Source organism: Bubalus bubalis, chromosome 7 (genome assembly GCF_019923935.1).
Source record: "Bubalus bubalis isolate 160015118507 breed Murrah chromosome 7, NDDB_SH_1, whole genome shotgun sequence".
Taxonomy (NCBI): domain Eukaryota; kingdom Metazoa; phylum Chordata; class Mammalia; order Artiodactyla; family Bovidae; genus Bubalus; species Bubalus bubalis.
Genome location: NC_059163.1, coordinates 48229432 through 48255818, shown reverse-complemented (window position 1 = coordinate 48255818; position 26387 = coordinate 48229432). Strand labels below are relative to the sequence as shown.

Sequence of the window (26387 nt, the reverse complement as noted above, 5' to 3'; positions counted from 1 at the left end):
CCTCTTCCTGTCCAGCTGCTTTAAAAAAGAAGAAGATGCACAAGTGCTTGAGAAGGAAAGTGTACCTAAGAAGGCTTACTAGCCAGTCACCTTGGAACATTAGGCTTCTCCATTTATCTGCCAGAAAGCATTGCTTATAGAAAATTCCTACTTAGCCTATGACAAACACAGGAAAAAATCCACTGAAGACATTCCTAAATAACAGATACACTTATCCCACCAGTGCTGCGTGCTCCACGTTGCATTATGTAGTGTGTGCTTAGTCACTCGGTCACATTCGTCTCTTGCAACCCCATGGTCTGTAGCCCGCCAGGCTCCTTTATCCATGGGGTATTTTTCCAGGCAAGAATACTGGAGTGGATTGCTGTTTCCTCCTCCAAGGGATCTTCCCCACCCAGAGATCAAACCCATGTTTCTTGTGTCTCCTGCATTGCAAGTGAATTCTGTATTACTGAGCCATCGAGGAAGTCCCTATGTTGCAGCCTAAGGCCAAAGGAGATAAGAGTCCTGATATACATGTGTATTTTTTAATGGTTAATTTCCCCTAGATCATTAAAATAATTGAAAAAACATGGGAAACATGAAAAACATATATTAAATGTACAACATTATTTGAAGTTTAAATATTTTATTTATAATAAAAACAAAAAATTTTCCCCCCTAGTTTCACTTTCCTGGCTTTAAAGGAAGCAAGCCCAGCAATACTATTTTCAAAAATCTACCTATTCTTTTGTCTGATTTTCAGCTGAGGAAACTGCTGTTTGACAATCTTTTTTGACTAAGTGATAACCTTAAATAATCTTTAGATAATTTGAGCTACTGATCCTTGTATTTATTTAAATGTTAATCATTTGTTCATCATGGATTTTTGCATTAGTTTTGCTTTTTTAAAATAATGCATTAAAACAGTACTTATCATGATTACCAGGGTTTTGGGGGCCCCCCTAAAATTTACACCCAAAGTAAGTGCTGCATTTGCCTCACCGACTCATGGGTCTCTCACTGTTGTTATTTCAGAGACTCAGGTAGAGCTGTGTGTTGAGGCCATGGTTAGGACTCAGCTCTGCTTCCAACTACCTCTGTGGGTCTCAGTATTTTCCTTGCACCTGCCCTGATTCCCAGTCAGGTGCAAAGGCAAAAGCAAAGAATTACAACCTTGTCACAGGTGCACCACTAAATTTAACCAAGGTCTAAACTGATCTGACTGATCATTGTACTGATACATGCTTGATAGAGGCACCAGGTGAGCAATCTGCTGACGGGTTCATGAGGCAGGAGGAAGAACTTTCTTCAAATGAGAGGAAGAGAATGTAACCTAAGGCCAGGTCCCCAAAACAATCACAAGACAACTGAATCCTGAAAGAGCTTTGTTTTGTGAGTGTATGAGAGAGCCCATTCAAGTAATAGAAATAGTTCTCTCAAGGAAGGACACTGTATGAACTGTTGCTATACGAACAATGTGAGACTTGGCCCTGCTTGGGGGAGAGATAAATTAGGAGGTTGGGATTAACACTATGCCCCACTATATATAAAATAGATAACCAACAAGGACCTACTGTATAGCACAAGGAACTAAATTAAATATTTTTAATAACCTATAAGGTAAAAGAACCTGAGGAAGGATATACATATATATATATAAAACTGAATCACTGTGTTATATACCTGAAACTAACATGATATTGTGAATCAACTACACTTCAACTTTAAAAAAAATTTTTTTAAAAAGAATTAGCCTTTAAAAAAAAAACAAAACGAAACTGAGCTTAAGGTTTTCCTGTTGTTGATAATGTTTTAAAATTTGGATGAAGCTCCACAGGGCAGAATGGCTGCAGGGCTGGTTTGGAACTGGTCACTGAGGCCATGTCTCAGTACAGAGACAGTACAGATCACACTCATAGTCAGGAACACTGAAACTGTGAAGACTAGATATACAGCCACTGAGGAAAAGGGTGGGTGGAACAATGCCAATAAATTCTTGTAACACCAATGGCCTTGTCTCCCTTTCTATAATGATTATCAGTCCAACCACTGCCCTGGCTCTGGCTTCAACACCTAAATTAGATTACTGGGGGAAAGGAATTGCCAAAGTCAGGGCAAACTCTATCTTTCTCTATTCAGTTCAGTTCAGTCGCTCAGTTGTGTCCGACTCTTTGCAACCATGTGGACTGCAGCATGCCAGACCTCCCTGTCCATCACCAACTCCCGGAGTTTACTCAAACTCATGTTTATTGAGTCAATTTTGCCATCCAACCATCTCATCTTCTGTTGTCCGCTTCTCCTCCTGCCTTCAATCTTTCCCAGCATCAGGGTCTTTTCAAATGAGTCAGTTCTTCCCATCAGGTGGCCAAAGTATTGGAGTTTCAGCTTCAGCATCAGTCCTTCCAATGAATATTCAGAACTGATTTCCTTTAGGATAGACTGGTTGGATCTCTTTGCAGTCCAAGGGACTCTCAAGAGTCTTCTCCAACACCACAGTTCAAAAGCATCAGTTCTTCAGTGATCAGCTTGCTTTATAGTCCAACTCTAACATCCATACATGACTACTGGAAAAACCATAGCTTTGGCTAGATGGACCTTTGTTGGCAAAGTAATGTCTCTGCTTTTTAATATGCTGTCTAGGTTGGTCATAGCTTTTCCTCCAAGTAGCAAGTGTCTTTTAATTTCATGGCTGCAGTCACCATCTGCAGTGATTCTTGGGAGCCCCCCAAAATAAAGTCTGTCACTGTTTCCATTGTTTCCCCATCTATTTGCCATGAAGTGATGGGACCAGATGCTATGATCTTAGTTTTCTGAATGTTGAGTTTTAAGCCAGCTTTTTCACTCTTCTCTTTCGCTTGCATCAAGAGGGTCTTTAGTTCTTCACTTTCTGCCATAGGGCGGTGTCATCTGCATATCTGAGGTTATTGATATTTCTACTGGCAATCTTGATTCCAGCTTGTGTTTCATCCAGCCCAGCGTTTCTCATGATGTACTCTGCATATAAATGAAATAAGCAGGGTGACAATATAGAGCCTTGATGTTCTCCTTTCCCTATTTGGAACCAGTCTGTTGTTCCGTGTCCAGTTCTAACTATTGCTTCCTGACCTCCATACAGATTTCTCAAGAGGCAGGTCAGGTGGTCTGGTATTCCCATCTCTTTCAAAATTTTCCACCGTTTGCTGTGATCCACACAGTTAAAGACTTTGGCATAGTCAGTCAAGAAGAAGTAGACGATTTTTCTGGAACACTCTTGCTTTTTTGATGATGCAATAGATGTTGGCAATTTGATCTCTGGTTCCTCTTCCTTTTCTAAATCCAGCATGAACATATGGAAGTTCACAGTTCATGTACTATTGAAGCCTGGCTTGGAGAATTTTGAGCATTACTTTGCTAGCCTGTGAGATGAGTGCAATTATGCAGTAGTTTGAGCAGTCTTTGGCATTGCCTTTCTTCGGGATTGGAATGAAAACTGACCTTCTCCAGTCCTGTGGCCACTGCTGAGTTTTCCAAATTTGCCAGCATATTGAGTGTAGCCCTTTCACAGCATCATCTTTTAGGATTTGAAATAGCTCAACTGGAATTCTATTGGGCTTCCCTGGTGGCTCAGATGGTAAAGCATCTGCCTGCCATGTGGGGGACCTGGGTTCGATTCCTGGGTCAGGAAGATCCCCTGGAGAAGGAAATGGCAATCCACTCCAGCACTCTTGCCTGTAGTGATGCTTTCTAAGGCCCACTTGACTTTGCATTCCAGGATGTCTGGCTCTAGGTGAGTGATTATACCATTTTGATTATCTGGGTCATGAAGATCTTTTTTGGCTAGTTCTTCTGTGTATTCTTGCCGCCTCTTCTTGATATCTTCTAGGTAATAAGAGGGTTAGGTTAGGTCCATACCATTTCTGTCCTTTATCAAGCCCATCTTTGCATGAAATATTCCCTTGGTATCTCTAATTTTCTTGAAGAGATCTCTAGTCTTTCCCATTCTATTGTTTTCCTCTATTTCTTTGCATTGATCACTGAGGAAGGCTTTCTTATCTCTCCTTGCTGTTCTTTGGAACTCTGCATTCAAATGGGTATATCTTTCCTTTCCTCCTTTGCCTTTCGTGTCTCTTCTTTTCACAGCTATTTTGTAAGGCTTCCTAAGACAACCATTTTGCCTTTTTGCATTTCTTTTTCTTACAGATGGTCTTGACACCTGCCTCCTGTACAATGTCACAAACTTCCGTCCATAGTTCTTCAGGCGCTCTGTCTATCAGATCTAATCCTTTGAATCTGTTTGTCACTTCCACTGTATAATCATAAGGGATTTGATTTAGGTCATACCTGAATGGTCTAGTGGTTTTCCCTACGTTCTTCAATTTAAGTCTGTATTTGGCAATAAGGAGTTCATGATCTGGGCCACAGTCAGCTCCCGGTCTTGTTTTTGCTGACTATATAGAGCTTCTCCATCTTTGGCTGCAAAGAATATAATCAATCTGATTTCAGTATTGACCATCTGGTGATGTCCATGTGTAGAGTCTTCTCTTGTGTTGTTGCAAGAGGGTGTTTGGTATGACCAGTGCGTTCTCTTGGCAAAACTCTATTAGCCTTTGCCCTGCTTCATTCTTTCTCTATTAAACAGTGTAAATTTACAGTTACATGTTAAATTATGGATAAGTTGTATGAGACTTGCAGGTATCAAAGTCATATCATTTTTTTTTATAAATACCAACTTTGAATTAAGATATATAAGAGGCTAGACAAATGCTCTGGGGGCTATACCTTAACTTACATTTGTAGTGGGGTGAAATTAGGGGCTTTAATGGGCTTCCCTGTTGACTCAGAAACATGACTGAAGCAACTTAGCACACTAGTGACCCAGATGGTAAAAAATCTGCCTGTAAAGCAGGAGACCTGGGTTCAATCCCTGAGTCAGAAAGATGCCATGGAGAAGGGCATGGCAACCCACCCCAGTATTCTTGCTTGGATAATTCCATGTACAGAGAAGACTGGCAGGCTACAGTACATGGGATTGCAAAGAGCTGGACACGACTAAGTGACTCACACTTCCATTTCCAGGTACTTAAGTGATCTGAATAAAAATAGTCATGCACAGGATAAAAACTATCTTCAAACTAAGAGCCTGGGTTGGAAGTGGAGGTGGGGAGACAAGGGTGCCATATGCATTGCAGGGGAAAGAGAGGACAGAGGGAGGGCAGGTGTGTATGGGCTACAAAGGTCAGGGTTAGCTCTGCTCCTACTTAATATCTAAATCATCAGTCTCTAAGAGAGAGTAATTCATTAATGCAGTCTGTGAATGACACCTGTCTGTATAGTGTTGCCAACACTATAAAAGACAGAAAAAAAAATACAAATGATCTTTAAAGAGGTTGAAATATAGTCAGGAAATTAAAGGAAAATTGAACTAAAAGGAGAACATGTGATATATCTGGAGTCAATAACTGAGAAGATAGATGTTCAGAAAGTGGGAAAAACAACAGAGTGTGTTAAATGAGAAAAAATTCAAGTTTTAGAAGTCAGTGATGGACTTTCACAAGCTCCTCTTGGAGAGGAGCTTTGTCTCTCTTGTCAGAAGACTTGACTGCCTTTCCCCTGGGGTGTCAGGGCACACCTTTCAAACTTGGGTTTGTTTGTAAGAACTCTGGCCCATAAAAGATGTCCTTCCACTTCCTGCTCTACCAACATATTGAGATGGAATTGACCCCCTGCCAACAACAAAATGAAAGCAGAATATTCTGCATTGACCAATGGCTCATGGCCCTTACAGTCAGTTGCCACAGGGTCCTGGGCAGGACTGATGTCAGATGAGAAGTATGGTAAAGAAGCAGACTGGCCTTCTTACACGCAAGGCTGAAAAACACACTTGTGCTGTGCCGCGCTTAGTTGCTCAGTCATGTCTGACCCTTTGTGACCCCATGGACCACAGCCCACCAGGCTCCTCTGTCCCTGGGGATTCTCAAGGCAAGAACACTGGAGTGGGTTGCCATGCCATCCTCCAGGGGATTTTCCCAACCTAGGGATTGAACCCAGGTCTCCTGCATCGCAGGTGGATTCTTAACCGTCTGAGCCACCATGGAAGCCCAACAATACTGGAGTGGGTAGCCTAAACATACTTAGGAAATGCTTTTTTTTTTTTAACCTATAACCAAGGTTTAAGGAAGAAAGGACAAGGTGGAGGAAGATATTTAAGTGCTCAGCATATCTCTACTGTTTCAATTCTATAGGTATTTACCTCTTATGTGCCTGACTGCTGCTGCTGCTGCTAAGTCGCTTCAGTCGTGTCTGACTCTGTGCGACCCCATAGACGGCAGCCCCCGAGGCTCCCCTGTCCCTGGGATTCTCCAGGCAAGAATACTGGAGTGGGTTGCCATTTCCTTTTCCAATGCATGAAAGTAAAAAGTGAAAGTGAAGTCACTCAGTCGCATCCGACTCCTAGCGACCCCACGGCCTGCAGCCTACCAGGCTCCTCCGTCCATGGGATTTTCCAGGCAAGAGTACTGGAATGGGGTACCATTGCCTTCTCTTGTCTGCATTTCTGTGGGAGTTCCCATAGGCAATTCAATTTCATCCTCAATGAGTTTTTCTAATTAGGAAAATGGAGCTTTCATATAGAAAAAAACAAACAAACTTAAAACAGTGTAAGAAAACACACAATAAGTATGGTCCTCCAAAATAGGAGCCAGGGACAAGTGTGGAGGAAAAGGAGTGAGAAAGCAGTATGGCATGGCTCAGAACAGTCAAGGAAAGTTCTTGGAACAGATTGTCCTCAGGGAGGGTCACGGAAGATAAACGAAATTTGGGAAAGTTGGAAGAAATCCAGGCAGAAGGAAGAAACGGAGCAAATTCTTCAAGGAAAAGGAATCCACCCACTGGTGTCTGGTGTTCCCACATGTCTGAGATCTTAAAATTATTAAGAAGTCACAGGGATTTGAGTTGGGTGATGATCTTAGATTCTCACCAAGAGCAAGAATCCTCTTTATGACATGCTGGGGGATGACCTACTGGCTTCTGTTTGAAACCACTCCTGTGATGGGCTCAGGTTGAGCGGAGGAATCACTTCCTTAGCCAGAATACCACCTATCTGTTAAAGCAAACGAAGATGACCTTCACTGATTTATTTTTGTAGATTCATCATACTAGTAACTGAAAAGATTTTTGCCAATTCTGTTTCTCCCTGCCTGTACTTTGCCCAATATTTCAATCTCCAAGTAGATAAGGAATTTCATCATAAGAAGTAGGAGGGGCCTACGTGTAGGATTGTCCCTCCCAAAGATATGCCCACATCCTAACTCCCAGTATCTGAGAGTGTGAACTTATTAGAAAAACGGTCTTGTCTTTGATGATAAAATTAAAGATCTTGATAAAGTTAAAGATCTTGAAATGAGATCATCCTGGATTATCTGATTTACCCCAAATACAATGACAAGTCTCTTTTTAAGAGACAGAGGAAGAGAAGACACAGAGGAGATGGTGATGTGGTGACAGACTGGAATGAAGCAGCCACAAGCCTGGGACACCAGGAGGCACAGAAGCTGAAAGAGGCAAAGAAGGATCCTTTTCTGGAGCTTCCAGTGGAAGCAGGGCTCTGCCAATGCCTTGATTTCACAGTTCTAGCTTCCAGAATTGTGAAGAAATAAATTCATGTTGTTTTGAGATGCCAAGTGTGTGGTAATTCATTACAGCAGCAATAGGAAATGAATACAGGGCTCTGTATACCCAGAAGGGAGTATACATTCCCCATGATCTTTTCCAATGCTTCTCTACAGGATTTAGGGACAATATGGTGAGTGGCAGCCATTTAGACATCTATTAATACATACTTCTGGATAGCAGTTCTGCCCTAGTATAAAAACCTAATTTACTTTTAATCCATACCCAAGCGAGAACACAGATGTCTCCAGAGATGACTGTTAAACCAAATTTCTAGGGCCCCAAGGGAAAAAAAAGAACTACAGGTAGAATAGCTGAGTGTGTGCGTCTGTTGTGGAAGGCATAAGACAAGCATAATGATAATAGTTAATGAGGAATCTGAAAACACCAGATGACTCATGTGTTAACGTGAGTAGGCTGGAGCCTAAACATGTAGCGTACTAGTCAAAAATGGCCACGTGACTGTGAGAGCAGTCATCAGCAAGTTATGTAAATCATCTCAACAGATAGCAATGACATATTTAGACCTCACCATCATATGTGTGTTATTGCCATGCTCCATGCCAAGAGGCTATTAAAGAAAATTCTTGTAGAGTTTCCACTCTTTGCTACTGGTGAAGTCTTTTCTGTCCCTGTGACAAATGCTTCAAACACAAGAAGTGACCAAGAGTCACTGGGAAATAATGGTGGAACTGCAGTCCACACATTCTAAGTCACATATTAATGATATATATATATATATATATATATATATATATATATATAAGATCTCTGGTTAATTGGGGCAGAACTTAGCCACTGACAGAAGTGTATTGTCAATCCACCATGTCAAAGAGTGTAGCTCCCTAAACCGGAGGGAGGGGGAGGGGATGAGGTATTCTTCTGGAAAGGCAGACACAGAAGGGCAGGGTGAAGAGAACAGGAATAGAAAACCACAAACCTCAAATTTGGGGGTCATCTTGTCTCTCCTCTACCTGAATCCCAGGAATCCCTTCTCTCCCCTCCTTTTTAGATTATATTTTATAATGTAAAATAAAACATAGTTATTACTAGTTAATGAGCAGTTCACTAAGTGCAAGATACTATGTTGGATACTTTTCATGTATTTTCTCAGTTAATCTTTAGAATGACCCTATGAGATCCATGATCTAATCTTTATTGTACAGATGAGTGGTATGTGCTGCTAAAGAGATGCAAGTCTTCTTTGCCATTCGTTCATTCAGTAAACACGTGAAGTCGCTCAGTCGTGTCAGACTCTTTCGGACTCCATGGACTGTAGTCTACCAGGTTCCTCCATCTATGGGATTTTACAGGCAAGACTACTGGAGTGGGATGCCATTGTACTAGGGACTAAATATAGCAAAAAACAACCACCTTCAGACAGGGAACTCAGGGCACTACAAGGCGGTCTACGGGATTTTTAGACAACTCTAATTCTTAGAAAGTTCTGCCTCATGTTGATCTGAAATACATCTGTGGGTAAGCAACAGGTCACTGTGTTGTCCTCATCTTAGAACCAAAGAAGAGGAAAAGGTGAATGGAAGAAGTTTATAGAGGAGAATCAACATTTCTGTTTCTTATTTCAGGTCAGTGAAGTTTTTGTGCTTTACAATTTGTATGGCTTTCATGTAAACCTTTATTCTTTGGAGATAATAGATGGTTAAATCCTATTAGCCCAGAAAGACTGATGTAGTCTTCCTTCCAAATGGTTTTGAAAAGCCCATGTTATTTAGAGGCCCTGTCAGAGAACAATAAATTTGCCACCCACATAAAAGTGAGTCTATGCGGTGCCAGCACACAAGTATCAGGATGAGTTACGTACATCAGAGAGTCCACAAATGCTGAGGCAAGGGGGAGGACACATTTTAGAGTATCTCTCATATGTCCCCTCTTGGCAGCATCATACAGAATGGCCTTTTAAGTAGTTAGAATCCTAGCAGACCTTATCTTCTCCACTTTAAGGAGACCCTGGAAGCCAGGAATCACCACTCCAGGATACCCCACTGTTTATTTACATCATAGAATCCTACTACCCATGGTTCTGCAAAGGACCAGGCATTTCAACTGACAGCACCCCTGGCCTGGAACTCCAAGATAAACAAGATATTAATAATCTTTGTTACCAGGTTCTCCCTCTAAGCCTTTGGGGGCCTTTTTGGAAACCTGTTTTGCTCCGAGAGTCTTTGGTTCTCAAGTTACTACTGTTTCCATCATTATTATAGCCAAACTGTAGCATGACCTAGGAAGTCTAGCTGTATCCAAAATAACAATTGTTTCCTTTAATACTACACAATTTAACACTTATTGAGTGCTTTCTATATACCAGGCACTTTATATGAAACCATTTCAGTTATTCCTCACAATAGCACTGGGTTTGGTAAGTATTCTGTTTTCCAGATGATGAAACTGAGACAAAGAGATATTCAATTACTTATTTAGTTTAATAATTACCTGATGGAACTGGCCCAGATCTGAATGATTCTAGCCACTATGCCTTCCTTTCAAGAAAATAATAGTTGACATTGTGCCAAAGACTATTCTAAGCACTTTAAACATTTCAGTGCATTTCAGCTTCACAATTTTCTTATAGCTGAGGTAAAGTGAGATTAAATAACCCATCCCAGGTTACAAGGCTAGTAGGAGGTGGAGCTGGGTTTTTTAACTCAGGGAGACTGATGACAAAGAACAGGCCACTGTTCTAATGCAGTAGTACCATTCCACCTAGAATTCAATAAATAAGACTAATATTTCCTAATGAGGCATATGGCAACTCCCCTGCAGTCAACCTGACCTACTCACATAGGTGCACAGCCCATCCAGCTTCTGTTATGGGGTCTGGGGATGTGAACCACAACACGTTGACATCCCTTTTGGGGGAAAAGGTAAATATGGAAACTGATGGATGGGGAGGTTGAGATGCATCTCCAGGTTCCACTGAGCAAGCTAGTAATCAGTTCAAGGTTATGAACCCCTAATCTCAATCCACTAGGCTGTTACCTTGCTCTTGATGATGAAAATTATCTTTTAGATGATGACCTTATCTTGTCAGGATAAGGTGAGACCTGGAGAAGTTCCCAGGGCACTAGGAACACGCCTGCTCTCATGCAATCGCTCAAGGTCATCAGAGGGCACACGACAGTCCATTAAGGAGATGATCATGTCTGCAAGACCTCCCAGTTCCCCTTCCTCAGTCGAGGGCAGGCTCCTCCTCCCAGGGACTTAGCCCTGCAGTTCACCAGGCTGCAGCCAAGGGTGTTTACCTGCAAGACTGGAGAAGACCAAGTAGCAGTCTGCCCTGGAGATAACACAATTGAAAGCAGAGAGGGCTGTCTGCCAAGTCAGATTGCACAAATGCCAACAGAATGTTTCCCCCGAAAGCCTGCAGAGGACCAAATTTTGTGGGGCTGTTGTGGGATGAGAGTCTTGAGGAGGGAAAAGGCAGGAGTAACAGCGTGGCTAGCAGCTCCTAAAGCTGGCCTGAGAGAACGGCAGGAACCAATCTGCCTGGCCTGTTTAATGACACAGTTTAAGCATTTTCCTCCCTCCTGCCTGTTTCCTTTCTCTGCACTGTGAACATCGGTGTTAATTACTTACAACTAATAACCATAACAAGAACTATCAGGGTTCCTAACAAGTGCAACCACATTAGACCTTTTATCTCAGAAAGGTCAGACTATTTCCTCCAGCAATCCAGATAAACACCCTCAAGGAGGGTGGATCTAGCCTTCGCTGGGTACCCACTTAACACCAGGCACTGGCCACTAGATGCTCTATATATGTTACCCCATGTACTTCTCAGGACCATTTTATATTGTTGGGATTATTAGTTCTTGTTTTACTGATGAAGAAACAGAGACTCAGAGAAGTAATGTAAGGAAGATGTAAATGGAAGAGACTGTACAGTTTTCAATCAAGCCATTTTGCACTTAACCAAGGGATGGAGTTGCTACAGGAAGGGAACCACTGGGGGTCTTTTCATCCCTGTGAACTAAACTCTTGTACACATTATCCAAGATACCAGTTGCATTCTAAATCACCTGACTCTGAATTCCAGTCTCTGTAATTTTTTTTTTCTTTCTTATATCTGGGGGCATAGTATCCATAGCTTTGTTCCTTTAATAGTCAGGAGCCCTGACATATAGTGATAAAATGATTGGTTTAATCAGACATTACCTACTATTCAGAGACCTAACGAACCACGGCCCACAGGGGGAAGGAAATATCGTGGAGAGGTTTGTGACTTTAAGGACACAGTTCTATCCAGAAGATTTAGGATCTAAGAGATCTTTTTTTCTCTTGTGCTGACAAAACTCTGAAGCAAGTGAGGCTATTGGTGAAGGACAAGCAGCCACCACCATCCAAACACAAGGCTCAGGGGAAAAGGACAGACAAAGGTCACCTGAAGAGCAATACAAGCCTCTGAGGAGTAAGAGAAACTGGCAACAAGTGTGAGGCAGAGTCTCGGGGGAGAAGCAAACATCTGAGATTAAAGTGTTCTCAATTTGTGTCAGTTTATACTTTAGGAGAACTGATATGAACTTTGAATTTCTGGGTGGATGAATATGAATATTTATAGGAACAGGAATAGTCCTAACAGATTATTCCCTTGCTAACTGAAATCTCAGAAAAATAGCCCATGAAGGAATTCAGGATGAAATGCCTCTCTCACAGGTTGACTTTTCTCCCCCAGGTTTCCAGCTCATCCCAGTAGGGAGCCAGGTTTGGAGATGGTTTCTTTTCCTCTAACAACAGTATTGGGTGGAGCGTGTGTGTGGCTACTGGGCCATCCAGAACAGAAGTGGTAACAGTCTGTGTAGTCAGGATTAAGAAAACAAAATGGATCCTAGAGGTAAAATTACTCAAGAAAGAAAGGGCCTGGCAGAACAGTCTCCTTGGTATATTTGCAAAGAAAAGAGAGGAAAAAAAAATGGAAGAGTTCCAAAAAATTACATATCAGACCTGAATCTATATTCTTGTAAACACTGAGGAAATGATCTTTACTTTAGCCAAAGGTCAGCAGGCAGCCAACTCAGGGTCTGAATGTAAACAATTCTAATCCAAGTCTGTGAAGTGGTTTTAAAAAGAATAAAGGACAAAGAAAATAGGAGACTTCTCTAGAGAAGAAAGAGGGAAGAAGCCTGGGGTGCAGGCTTCTGAGTAAGGGCAATAGAATTTACCTGCCGGAGGAATAGATTTTCAGAGGGTGTGGGGGTGGGGGGTCATAATTAAGGTCATCTCATAGGTCTAGATGGAAATTGCCTCTGGTGAACGCAGAAAGTAAGGGAAAATAAGTCAACTCTGATTTCAGCCCCCTCCTAACACAGGTCTGCATCTTGACGTTTCAAAAAAAAGTATCCACTCCACCTCAGAGTTTAAAAATAATAATAATCAGTTCAACTTCCCAGACAAGCAGAGGCTGGATTAATGATTAAGAGAAACCGAAAGGATTAAATATCTGACCTGGGAGAATTTTCCTCTGCATCCAAAATGTCAAAGGCATGTCTTTCCTTTCAAAAAGAACTTCTCCCTCTGGGACAAACACCCAGAGCTAAACCATTCAGCTTCTATTTTTCACTCACATTCTTCCTTCAGATCCGTCAGGGGTCCACGGTCTAAACGTCCAGAGAGGAACAAGCAGGGTTTCAGCTCACCTTTCCAAGTGCTGCCTGGGGCTCTCAAAGCAGCAGCACCCCAGCTGTTCTCACGCCTGTGGCTGAGTCCAGCAACTCCTTGGGCTGCCCCGGCAGTAACCGGCCTCCACCTCCGTCCTACAGGTGCCTAGAGGAAGGAGGAGGGCATTGGTTGGTGGAGACCAGGAAATGTGTGACATCACAGGAGCCTCAACAGATAAAACATTGCTGGGACCTTAGTTATTCAAACAGTCAATAGGTCCCGCCCACCTGTCATTCACCTGAATACCTGCGAGCAGGTAGGTGGCGTCTCTGGGTGGACAAATGAATCAGTTAGAGCAATTTGCCAACTGGAATTTACTTTCTTTCCTGCATGGCACGTGTCCAGCCCCAAGGACAGATCTGAATTTCTATGCCTGGTTGCTTCCTGGGCCCCTCCTCCCACCCCCTTCCAATAGTAGACTATAAAAGAGTTAAAAAGAAAGTTTATTTACTTTTATCATTTTGACAGCTTTCAAAAAATTGAAGTATAGTTGATTTGCAATGTTATTTTAGTCTCTATATTTTATTCCATTTAAAGTTCTTACAAAATCACAGCCATATTTCCCTGTGCTGTACAATATATCTTTTTTTCTTATTTATTTTATATATACTGGTTTTTACCTCTTAGTCTCCTACACTTAGGGCTTCCTTGGTGGCTCAGATGGTAAAGAAACCACTTGCAATGCAGGAGACCTGGGTTCCATCCCTAGGTTGGGAAGATCCCCTGGAGAAGGGAATGGCTACCCACTTCAGTATTCTGGCCTGGAGAATTCCATGGACAGAGGAGCCTGGCAGACTACAGTCCATGGGGTTGCAAAGAGTCGGACATGACTGGTTGGACACGACTGAGTGACTTTCACTTTTCCCCTACCCCGTCTTACCCCTCCCCTTTTCCCTCTCCCACTGGTCATCACTAGTCTGTTCATTTATCTTTTAGATTTCACATGTGATAACCTAGGATGTTTGAATACAAAAACAGTCACTTAATGAGCATAAAAAGGAACTGTGTGAAGGTTGAAAGCTTGGAAAATATCTGAGATTTATTCCTGAATGCTTTTCTGAATGTCATCCATTTGGATCCCAAGTGCTTCTTTGTTCAAATTTAATAAATGAGAGGTGACATTTCAAATTCATTAAAAAAAAATCCAAATATGATGCTTCTCAGAACTTTCAGAGTCAAGTTTTCAAACACTCCCCCACTCCCTGCCCCAGCAGTTCATCCCATGTTCAGGAGTTTGTGAAACTTCAGTCACTTCCTAGCTCGCTGGTCTGGCAGCTAGAAGTCACACGGAGGTTACAGTTCACCACAGACCTGCAATTAGGAGCAATTTACATGATTCAGATTGGAATGATAGTACAGTAATAAAGTGGCATTGTCAGCTGATTAGAGCCAGGAAGGGGCAGTCAGGGTTATTTCTGTCCCAAGCGCGGTGTGTGACCCTGGGCAAGTCATTGTGTTGCCTCAGCTTTTCCAGCAGCAAAAGACAGGAACTCTACAACTCAGCCGGTGCGGCGGCAGCACCTGTGAGGTATTGCGTCTGCCTCTTAAACCCTCTGGCATCTTTCGAAGGATTGTCAACAGCTTCTATCATTGCATTTTAACGTCATGTATTTCTATGGCCCCAGTCCAGCATCTCTTGACAGTTTATTCACTCTCTGGAATGTACTACCTGGGGAAAACATGGGTTCTCCCTCCCGTGTGGATGGCCTACTTGCCCAGAGAGATATACTCTATTTTTTCCCTGGAAGGAGAAAAAAATGTTGAAATTCTGATTTTTCCTCTTATTCTGTCTCCCTCTTCCCTCTCTCTCTGTTTTAAGTTAACTTTTACTGGAGTATCGTTGCTCTACAATGCTGTGTTCATTTCTACTGTACTCCCTCTTCTCTTGATACTGTTAATCCTTTGATTTCACACATTCTAACACTGTACGTCTTCAGAAGTTTTTGGATTGGGCGGGTGGGTTGGTGTTTTGACTGAGGGGGAGGGGTAGAGGAAGAAGAATAAATCAGAGGGGGAAGGGAGGAAGGTGTTGACTCCAGTCTCTAGTTCTCCACATTGACTGGGTGCCGCCAGTCATCCGATACCTTGTAAAACAACCAGGGAGGGAAGGAGGAAAAATTCTGGTCACGGGCCCCGCAGGGCAGGCTCTGCATATTTCTCTTGCAATAGAGCTGGGTCCTCTCCCAAGCTGTCCCTGGCTGCTCTAGACCACCGTCCCCACCTGGGAACTGCCTGCACTTCGTAGAGAGCTGGAAGCTTAAAAAAAAATTCCCCATTCATGTTTTCATCCAATAGAAACTATGGTAGGTGTGGCTACTCCTTTATTATTAACAACAATTACATAAAAAGAATAAGGCAGCAAAGTCTTTTATATACTTGCCGGTGTTTCAGGAATAAGTACTGGTCCACTGGTTTGATACTCAACTAAGAAACACCTGAAAAACAGGGTTCTATGCTGGCTCGAGTGTCCCCCGAGACAGGAGGAGGGGCAGGGCCAGCTGCCAGCCTCATGAATCATCCAGCCCTGCCTATAGCTGCCTTCCATGTGTGACAATCACCTTTGAAGGCGGCAGGTCCCACCAGGTAGGGGGAAGCCACAAGGCTTCCCTGGTGGCTCAGAGGGTCAAGTATCTGCCTGCAATGCAGGAGAGCCAGGTTCAATCCCTGGGTTGGGAAGAAACCCTGGAAAAGGAAATAGCAATCCTATGGACAGAGGAGCCTGGCGGGCTACAGTCCACAGGGTCTCAAAGAATAGGTCATAACTGAGCAGCGAATACTTTCACAGAAAATATAGTAAAAGGAGAAGCAAGATTTCTGGGGAAAAGCACTTTCAGGAAATGACAACAAGTCCTTGAGGTTAAGGGCTTCAGAGACACACAGCATTCTGCTCCTGTGGTTTGATGAATAAAAATTGAGAAAAGAAGTTCAACCAGGAGTAGAGATCACAGTCAATAAAACAAAAAGAGTGGAGAAGTGTACAAAAGACAAAGGAAAAATAGGCCATTTGACTTGGTGCTCTTGGATTTAGAAGAATCTTTGAAGTTTCAAAAAAATCGGTGTGGGCTTCACTATTCCATTAGGGCTGTTGTGTTACTATGGAAATATGTCTCAAATACTGGTGAAAAGATATACATAATAAACATAAAAAACTACCATTGACTAAGTGCTTAGCTGGTGCTACTCACTGTTGTGAGCACTTTTTACAACGATACTGAGTTACGTACTATTTGTATAGACAACTGGAAAGGCACAGAGATATTGAGTACATGCTAAAGGCCAGCACGGCCAACAAGTGACACGGCCAGAGCAGTTTCATCCACTGGGGGAAAAATGTGGAAAGGGTTTGATTTCATGTTCCCTGGCAACTTCCTGGGCACTAATCAAAGTTCTTACCCATCCTCTATTTAGAAGGAAGTGCCTTGTAGAAGTAGCCCTGGGAAGTATAGTTTCTGGGAAGGACTATCTCTAATTAGAAAAGAATTGTTAATCTGGTTTATATATTGAGTATGTAGATGGATACGTTTATACACGTATTTGTGAGAAAACACACGGGGAAATCCATCATCCCTGAGTGCATCCTCAAAATCATACTTTGGGTTCTGTCAAACCAACCCCAAGAAGGGAAAGCCAGCTTGAGAGGCCCCTCCAGAGGGATCAGTTGTAACTCTCTATGACATCTTTTATGGTTATCTCTCTCTAAAACTTTAACGGTTTATCCCTTAAAAGCTGCAAATGTTATCAGAAGGGCCATAAAAGCCTAGAACTTTATATAATAGGATAATACGAGATGATGTAAAATTAAGTTCCAATGCAACTACTACCAAGTTAGATAGTTTAGACCAGGTTTGGCAAGTACTAGACACACACTGCTCCTATATCATTCTCATCATTATTGCCAGAAGGCCTTCAGCTCAGAGGTAACCTAGGAATCTTCAAGCCAGAGGTCCAAGCACAGCAACAATTTCTATCCTTGATTTGATATTAAGTGGGAGGATAATCAGGAAAGGATAAGATTGGTGTTGGCTGGTGTCATTAGGCAAGATTTCACGGAGAATGGAACATGAATTAGACCTTGAAGGATATAGGAAGATAGTTGAGAGGGGCAGACAAATCCAGGCAGGGGCCTTCCTTGGTGGCTCAGTGGTAAGGAATCCGCCTGCCAATGTGGGAGAAATGAGTTTGATCCCTGATCCAGGAGGATCCCACATGCCTTGGAGCAACTAAGACCATGTCTGCAGTAAGAGAAGCCACCACAGTGAGAAGCCCACGTACCACAGCTAAAGTGCCCCCTCCCTCTCTCTCAAACTGGAGATAAACCTGTGCAGCAATGAAAACAAAGAAAAAAAAAAAGCCAGTGCAGACGGCAGGTGGAGACAGGGGTGATCACAGCCTGTGAGTGCTGGGGAGGAAGGTGTGAGTGGAAACAAGGGAAAAGACAAGACAATAGAGTGTTCATCCTACTGGGGTGAAAAGGAGCCATCCTCTGCTTGGTTTGCATGGGAAAGGTGGACCAGATGATAAAGAACCTCAAGGGCTGACTCTTCAGGTCTTCACATGATGTCTGGCTACTTGTTTCATGATGAGTAAACAGCAAAAGGCAGAAAGAAAAAGAGGAAGGGAGGAAGGGAGGGATGGAAGGGAAGAAGGAAGAGAGAAAGAAAGGAGGGAAAGAATGAAGGAAGGGAGGAGGGAGGAAGAGAGGGAAGAAGAAAGAGAAAAAAATTCAGCATCTTGGACATGGGTCATTTATTCAGAACAACAGTATTTTCAGAGTTGAGTTAAACTTCTACGATATGCCATTTCAGCTACTATGTGATCTTTCTCATTAGAAGCAAGCCTCCTTTGCAGTCAATATGTCCTGTAAACTTTTGTTCTTTGGAGAGACGGATGGAACGCATTAGAAAGCCCTCTGAACTCAAGGTTGGGCCTGTCCTAGTTAGGCAGCCAGCTCACTTGGGCTTTTTGATTAGTCTGAATTCTTTTATGTATCTTGACAGGGAAATCTGTGGGGGATAGGAGGTCTGTTTTTCAAAGTTCTTTCCTTCTAGATCACCACAATGAAGGTTGGCATTCTCAAGGATTCTTCCTGGCAGAAAACTATTGTAAGACATTCCTGGAAAAAAACTGTTGCTAAGACAGTACCTCAAGATTTGTTAGAATTACTTTGCCCCTGTTGGCTTCCTTTTTTTTTCATAGCATATTTGTAGGGTTGTCTAAGATGACTGACTGCCACAACAAAAGTGAACAAATTACATCTGGTTTTAATAAAATGCCATATACTTTAGCTGAAAGTACATAGCATTATGAGACGGAATTGCTGTACACATTCCATCAGGTTGGCCTCAGTTTCTTTTTTGAACTAGCTTCAGTTCAGTTCAGTCGCTCAGTCATGTCCGACTCTTTGCGACCCCATGAATCGCAGCACGCCAGGCCTCCCTGTCCATCACCAACTCCCGGAGTTCACTCAAACTCATGTCCATTGAGTCGGTGATGCCATCCAGCCATCTCATCCTCTGTTTTCCCCTTTTCCTCCTGCCCCCAATCCCTCCCAGCATCAGTCTTTTCCAATGAGTCAACTCTTCACATGAGGTGGCCAAAGTACTGGAGTTTCAGCTTTAGCATCATTCCTTCCAAAGGACACCCAGAGCTGATCTCCTTTAGAATGGACTGGTTGGATCTCCTTGCAGTCCAAGGGACTCTCAAGAGTCTTCTCCAACACCACAGTTCAAAAGCATCAATTCTTTGGCGCTCAGCCTTCTTCACAGTCCAACTCGCACATCCATACATGACCACTGGAAAAACCATAGCTTTGAACTAGCTTAGCTCCAAATACTTCATTGGTTAATTACAATTACTTAGCATGATATGAGTAAACAGGACCCAGAAGGGCAATTACAGAAAATAATAGTAATAATCACAAATATCAGCTGATGGGATAAATGCCATCTGTTTCTGTGTATGTGGAAGAGATTGCATTTCTCTCACAAACTCACAGCCCATGTGTAGTCTGGTTTGCAGATGAGCTTCTAGGATACTGGATGGATTTACAGTTTGGGGGCAGACACTGCTCCAGGTTGTGTGCTTTGGAGGTAAGAGGGAGTACATTAGCCATTGGAGGTGGCACATATTTTGTGAAGATTTCCTCCATGGGCCTGCAGCCAGTGCATTCTTCTTTAGTAGGAAAAAAAAAGACTTCATTGTTGCTCCTTCTATAAATGTTACAAGACCTATATTCCACAACTGTAAATATTTGTGTTTATATGACTCCATTCTTGCATAAACCTGGTGGATTATTTAATTTTTTTGCTGATGGTTGTTGATATTTTGAAGGTTGTTGTGTCTGTCTTTCTTGGTTTCATCATTTGTGTGTTAGCTGCTCAGTCATGTTCAGCTCTTTGCAACTCCATGGACTGTAGACCACCAGGCTTCTCTGTCCATGGAACTTACTAGGCAAGAATATTGGAGTGGGTTGCCATTCCCTTCTCCAGGGGATCTTCCCATAGTCCTGTTAAAATTGACCCAGTGTGTGTGTGTGTGTGTGTGTGTGTGTGTGTGTGTTACTCAGTCGTGTTGGACTCTTTGCAACTGCATGGACTGTAGCCTGCCAGGCTCCTCTGTTCATGGGATTCTCCAGGCAACAACACTGGAGTGGGTTGCCATGCCCTCCGCCAGCGGATCTTCCTGACCCAGGGATTGAACCCAGGTAGCCTACACTGCAGATAGATTCTTTACCATCTGAGCCATGAGGGAAGCTCAATTGACCCAATACCATATGTCAAAAGTGTAAAATGTTGCCTCTCCTTTTGAACTTTGACCTCATTCTAAAGGCGTCCATGTCCTTGTGGATGACCCCTCTACATCCTTAACCCCACCAACTCTAAGGACATTTACCTCTATTCCTCTGAAGCTGCCCATTTTCAGGGCTGCCGCTTGCATCTTATCATCCCAAAATCTTTCATTTCAAAAAAATCTGAGAATGTTACTCTCTTCTATATTCTTTTAACTGTTCAGATTTTCCACTCCCCTACTCAAATTTTGCTTTCCTCTCTGAATGGATTGTACTCCTGGTTCTTGACTTCTGGAGCTCACCCAAGAATATCTCTCTCTTCTGTTTTCACTTCAAGCTTGTCTGACCCAGATCCCACTTCCTTGCCTGCATCCTCAACTTCCCAATGGCCTGGTGGAACCAGGGCTCTAGCCTTCTCTCTTCCTATAAGCATGAGGTTTGGAGTCACTGTATCCATACATCTGCAATGCCAGCCCCTCTAGTTGGTCTCTTCAGCAGTCCTGGTCCACCATGTCTCTTCTCTGCAGTCAGCCCACCTGCAGTCCATTTGCCTGGCATGGCACACCAGGCTTTACATGACCCCGGGCCCTGCCTGCCTATCATACCTCAGCAACATCTCTATATCCTTTCCACCCTCAGAATACTGCCCGTGCCCCAGCCCCCATGCCCTAGTAACACTGTGTTAGAGGGGTCTGCCCTTACCCCCGTCTCTGCCCCAACATTTCCACAAGAAAGTGGTTTCCAAAGAAAACTCCAGCCATACTTTGCCCTTCACTCACTCTGCCCCCTGCCAAGTCCTTCAGTGAAAAAATAGGAAAGAACGACGGGCCAGCTCAGCTGCACTCCTCCCTTGGCTGTCTTGGGAGTTTTCCTCTGCCGCTCCATATGCTGAGTCTTCCCAGGGCAGGCTTCTATTTGAGAAGACATCATGCCCAGATCTGCCCGGGCTGGGTGCCTTCAAGCTCTTTCACCTTGTTCCAGGTCTTGTTCTCCAACTTAGCTATTACCATTTGAAAGGTGATATTTTGGCCTCAGTAATTACTCTTCAATTTTTCTCTAATTATTCCAAACTCAGGTGGGAAAGGGAAGCACTGTTTGTTGGGGTCCCTCTTAGGTACCCAAGAAAACCTGAATGTGGTTCCCGTAACAACCAGAGTCTCTCACTGCTAGGCTCTTACTCATGCAACACCGCCCTAACAGTTCTTATTCATCCAGCATCACCTGCATTGATGTGGTGCACTTTTAAATGCTCTCTTACAGGATCCTGGCAGAAACCCCAGGAGCTAACTCTACTTAACAGGTGAGGAGACTGAGTCTCTTAGAGGTAAAGTCACTTGTCCAATTTGCCCAGTGGGTTACAGGCAGGCCTGACATTCAGGTGTTTCTCCTCCCTCAGTTTGGGAAACTCCTACTCCATCTTCAGGGCTCAGCACAAGCGCCACCTCCTTTATAGAACCTCTCCTCACATTCCCGAGCAGACATCCACACCTGCGCTGTGCTCGCTGCATGCCCTACTCAGGCAGTTATTATCCTGATTATAATTTTTAAAAGATAGTCTTCTCTCTAGATAGTCAGCTAGGGAACATGACTTCTCATAGACCTGTAGGACTTGGCCCAGTGTCTGGAAGGAACACAGCCCAGTGCCTTCAACAGACATTAGTCAAAAGAACTAAAGATGACTGTAAAGCAAGTGGACGAATGAGGGAATTCTCATTGTTAGGTCACATCTGGAAGGATCCCTTCCTTTTCCTAGGAGTCTAAGTCTATGGACTTTAGAAAGGAGACTACCTTTATTACACGTAATTTTCACAGTGATGCCACCACCTAGACCTTCATGATTCATTCATTCAGATATTCAAAAAACACATTAAACTGTTGACGTCTAGTCACTGTCAAGGATGAGAAGAATCTCAGTTTTCAGGAACTCCTCATCCATGAAGAAGCAGAGTTAAAGACAGAGGATTAAAGCCCAAGGTGGAGACTGCCAGGTAGTCATACAGTTACAGGAAAGACGAAGGGTGGCTTGTTTCTTCTTATTTAAAAGATTTAAGTTGTTAAAAACGTCTGCCCAAGTTCGCCCAACCGGTAATGACAGAGCTTACACTGGGGTGCAGGTCCATTTTAGCGCCCGTGACCTTCCCAGGCCCACATGGCATTGCCCTGGCCCTTTGCCAAAAGGGGACCCATGAGAACAGGGACCCATCGTGCCTCTAGGTTCGCTTCAGAGAACCTGAGTCTTCCTGGTGGTGGTGGTTTAGTCACGTGGTCATGTCCTGCTCTTCTGACCCCATGGACTGCAGCCGGCCAGCCTCCTCTGTCCATGGGATTTTCCAGGCAAGAATACTGGAGTGGGTTGCCATTTCCTTCTCCAGGGGATCCTCTTACACCTTAATGACTTTCACAAGTGTAGATGTGGCTTATCTTGGGTGGGTAGAAAAACTGCGCCTCAAATGTGGTCTTGGAGTTTCATGCTCACAGTCAGGATTGGCTGGTACCTTGGGAAGAACTTGAAAAAGACCTGCACTCTCATGTGACAGTAACATCTGTAGCTATTTAGATGAAATTCCTTTCAAGTGGAATTGACAATGTTAGAAAGCCTTTATTAAAGATCCCCACCTTAAACTTCATAAGCTTTCAGTGTTGCATAATTTAAGCCCCACTTAATTCTACTTTCTGTATATTCAGTCCTCAGTGAATAAGACCAAATGACCATTTTCTTCACAAAACCTCCTTATACTTGCTGTCTTTTATGTTGTCTAATAGAGTGCTCTGTCCAGGCCCGAGAGCCCAACTTCTTCAGACTTCTTCCTGATAAAGTTAAAATGTCACATAACTAATAACCTACAGTGAGTCATAGATACACACCCAAAATGGCCCAATAAGAGATGGCGTGGAAAAGACAAAAACAAGAGGCAAAACATGCTGCTGGGCCCTTTGGGTGTTATAAGCATAGAAGAAGCCAACGTCTAGATGGAGAAGTGTTTTCCTTCCCAGTGAAATTTTGCCTCCATCCAAGAGAGGGCAGGTCCTCAAAAACAGGGTTCACTGCCAAGAATCCTGTCCTTCATCTCTCCAAAGTCAAATATAAGAAAGAATATCTTGAAAACTACTCACCATTAATGGAGAGACAGCTGTTAATCTTCCAACAGAATCTCAGCAAGGGGCAATTCATTTGGCTTTTCTCAAATCACAAGCAGGTGAAGATTTTCCTTCTCAACTTGGACAATGAACCTGGATGACTGCCTCTCTTTTCAGCCCTTCTTAGAGATGAATTTCCCTGGGCATCTGCCTCTAAGTCACGATGAGGGGTCTGGAGTAAGTAAGGGCACTTCCTTGTGGCCGTAAAGCCACAACAAGGTGGAGCCATGGACACCAGGCTCGGGTGACGTGGACAAAGGCATTTCCATGGCCAGTCCTAGTACCTCTGGCCCTAGGAACTGCTGCTCCTCCCAAGGCCAGCATAGAAGCTGCACTTCCAGTCGAAGTTTAGATGATCACAGAGTAATGAATAGTTTCCCCTCCTACCAGTTATGAGAATGTGGAGTTGTTATCATTGTGGACTTACCCTCGAGTCCTCCACCCCTGGATGGCTCATCTAATCCTGCACTGGAAATGCTGACCTCAACTGCAACCAAGTGCCAAAGTACAGGTGAGACAGCAGGAACTCATTCTCTCTAGGGTATGAGAATGTCTGAAACATGCCTCTATTTAATTTTCAAATCCATTCAGCTTAATTCCATGAATATTTATAGAGAGTTAAGAGCTAGAAGGGATTTGATTTAGGTCATACCTGAATGGTCTAGTGGTTTTCCCTACTTTCTTCAATTTCAGTCTGAATTTGACAATAAGGAATTCATAATCTGAACCACAGTCAGCTCCTGGTCTTGTTTTTGTTGACTGTGTAGAGCTTCTCCATTTTTGCCTGCCAAGAATATAATCAATCTGATTTCGGTGTTGACCATCTGGTGATGTCCATGTGTAGAGTCTTCTCTTGTGTTGTTGCAAGAGGGTGTTTGCTATGACCAGTGCATTTTCTTGGCAAAACTCTATTAGTCTTTGCCCTGCTTCATTCCGTATTCCAAGACCAAATTTGCCTGTTACTCCAGGTGTTTCTTGACTTCCTACTTTTGCATTCCAGTCCCCTATAATGGAAAGGACATCTTTTTTGGGTGTTAGCTCTAAAAGGTCTTGTAGGTCTTCATAGGACTGTTCAACTTCAGTGAAGTTGAATGTGAAGTCAAGTGGGCCTTAGAAAGCATCACTATGAACAAAGCTAGTGGAGGTGATGGAATTTCAGTTGAGCTGTTTCAAATTGTGAAAGATAATGCTGTGAAAGTGCTGCACTCAATATGCCAGCAAATTTGGAAAACTCAGCAGTGGTCACAGGACTGGAAAAGGTCAGTTTTCATTCCAGTCCCAAAGAAAGGCAATGCCAAAGAATGCTCAAACTACCGCACAATTGCACTCATCTCACACGCTAGGAAAGTAATGCTCAAAATTCTCCAAGCCAGGCTTCAGCAATACATGAACCGTGAACTTCCAGTTGTTCAAGCTGGTTTTAGAAAAGGCAGAGGAACCAGAGATCAAATTGCCAACATCCACTGGATCATAGAAAAAGCAAGAGAGTTCCAGAAAAACATCTATTTCTGCTTTATTGACTATGCCAAAGTCTTTGACTGTGTGGATCACAATAAACTGGAAAATTCTGAAAGAGATGGGAATACCAGACCACCTGACCTGCCTCTTGAGAAACCTATATGCAGGTCAGGAAGCAACAGTTAGAACTGGACATGGAACAACAGACTGGTTCCAAATAGGAAAAGGTGTATGTCAAGGCTGTATATTGTCATCCTGCTTATTTAACTTATATGCAGAGTACATCATGAGAAATTCTGGGCTGGAAGAAACACAAGCTGGAATCAAGATTTCAGGGAGAAATATCAATAACCTCAGATATGCAGATGACACCACCCTTATGGTAGAAAGTGAAGAGGAACTAAAAAGCCTCTTGATGAAGGTGAAAGTGGAGAGTGAAAAAGTTGGCTTAAAGCTCAACATTCAGAAAATGAAGATCATGGCATCCGGTCCCATCACTTCATGGGAAATAGATGGGGAAACAGTGGAAACAGTGTCAGACTTTATTTTTCTGGGCTCCAAAATCACTGCAGATGGTGACTGCAGCCATGAAATTAAAAGACGCTTACTCCTTGGAAGGAAAGTTATGACCAACCTAGATAGCATATTGAAAAGCAGAGACATTACTTTGCCAACAAAGATTCGTCTAGTCAAGGCTATGGTTTTTCCTGTGGTCATGTATGGATGTGAGAGTTGGACTGTGAAGAAGGCTGAGCGCCAAAGAATTGATGCTTTTGAACTGTGGTGTTGGAGAAGACTCTTGAGAGTCCCTTGGACTGCAAGGAGATCCAACCAGTCCATTCTTAAGGAGATCAACCCTGGGATTTCTTTGGAAGGAATGATGCTAAAGCTGAAACTCTGGTACTTTGGCTACCTCATGCGAAGAATTGACTCATTGTAAAAGACCCTGATGCTGGGAGGGATTGGGGGAAGGAGGAGAAGGGGATGACAGAGGATGAGATGGCTGGATGGCATCACTGACTCGATGGACGTGAGTCTGAGTGAACTCTGGGAGTTGGTGATGGGTAAGGAGGCCTGGCATACTGCGATTCATGGGGTCGCAAAGAGTCGGACACAACTGAGTGACTGAACTGAAGAGCTAGAAGTTGAACTGAAGAGCTAGAAGCAGTGATCCAGAGGCCCTGGGTCACTAAGTTCCCCATTTGCCCTGTTGTAATTTGAGGCTTTGTCAATATCAGTACTGGCTATCAGCCTAGGGTGGCTAGACTGGTTCTTCCAGCTCATCCTGTCCCCCTGAAGCAGCATGGTTCACGTGGCAAGTGAGAGGCTGCCCTTCCAATCCTTTCTCCCATTTTCTCTGAGTTGCCCCAGAGGCTGACTGAAAGCATGTCTTTGGCAAATCCTTCCACAGGTGTATTCCCACCTCCGTGTTGGGTGACTCTCATTAAAGTGTCTCCCCAGGGTGGCCAGTCCTTCTCAGATTCGGTGCACCTGGATCAACACTGATCACTTTCTGTCCACCCATCCATAAAGTCACAGCTGTGATTTTGGAGTGTGTGTGGCAGCAAGCCAGGTGAACCTCAGGATGCTTATTCTTCAATATCATGTTGCTGTAGGGTTTTGGCAGAGGGGGGCAGCAGTTATGTTGGGCATGTCCTGTCCTCATCTCTGCCACAAGAGAACACTGCACACACTAATTCCT

At 43.4% G+C, this 26387-nt stretch overlaps 1 protein-coding gene across 5 annotated transcripts in view; it reads right to left on the bottom strand.

Annotated features, from left to right (window-relative positions):
- LNX1 (ligand of numb-protein X 1) overlaps window positions 1-26387 on the bottom strand; it is a 188299-nt gene that overhangs the window by 115433 nt on the left and 46479 nt on the right. For 2 of the 5 annotated variants that reach the window (XM_044946309.2, XM_025290589.3), the window contains one exon: window positions 13209-13407. The exons of 1 other annotated variant lie outside the window; for it this stretch is intronic. The gene's annotated coding sequence lies outside the window, so the exon portion shown is untranslated. Of the gene's footprint in view, window positions 1-13089; window positions 13408-26387 lie in introns of those variants that run through there. 2 more of the 5 variants (XM_025290593.3, XM_025290594.3) reach the window with 2 other exon arrangements.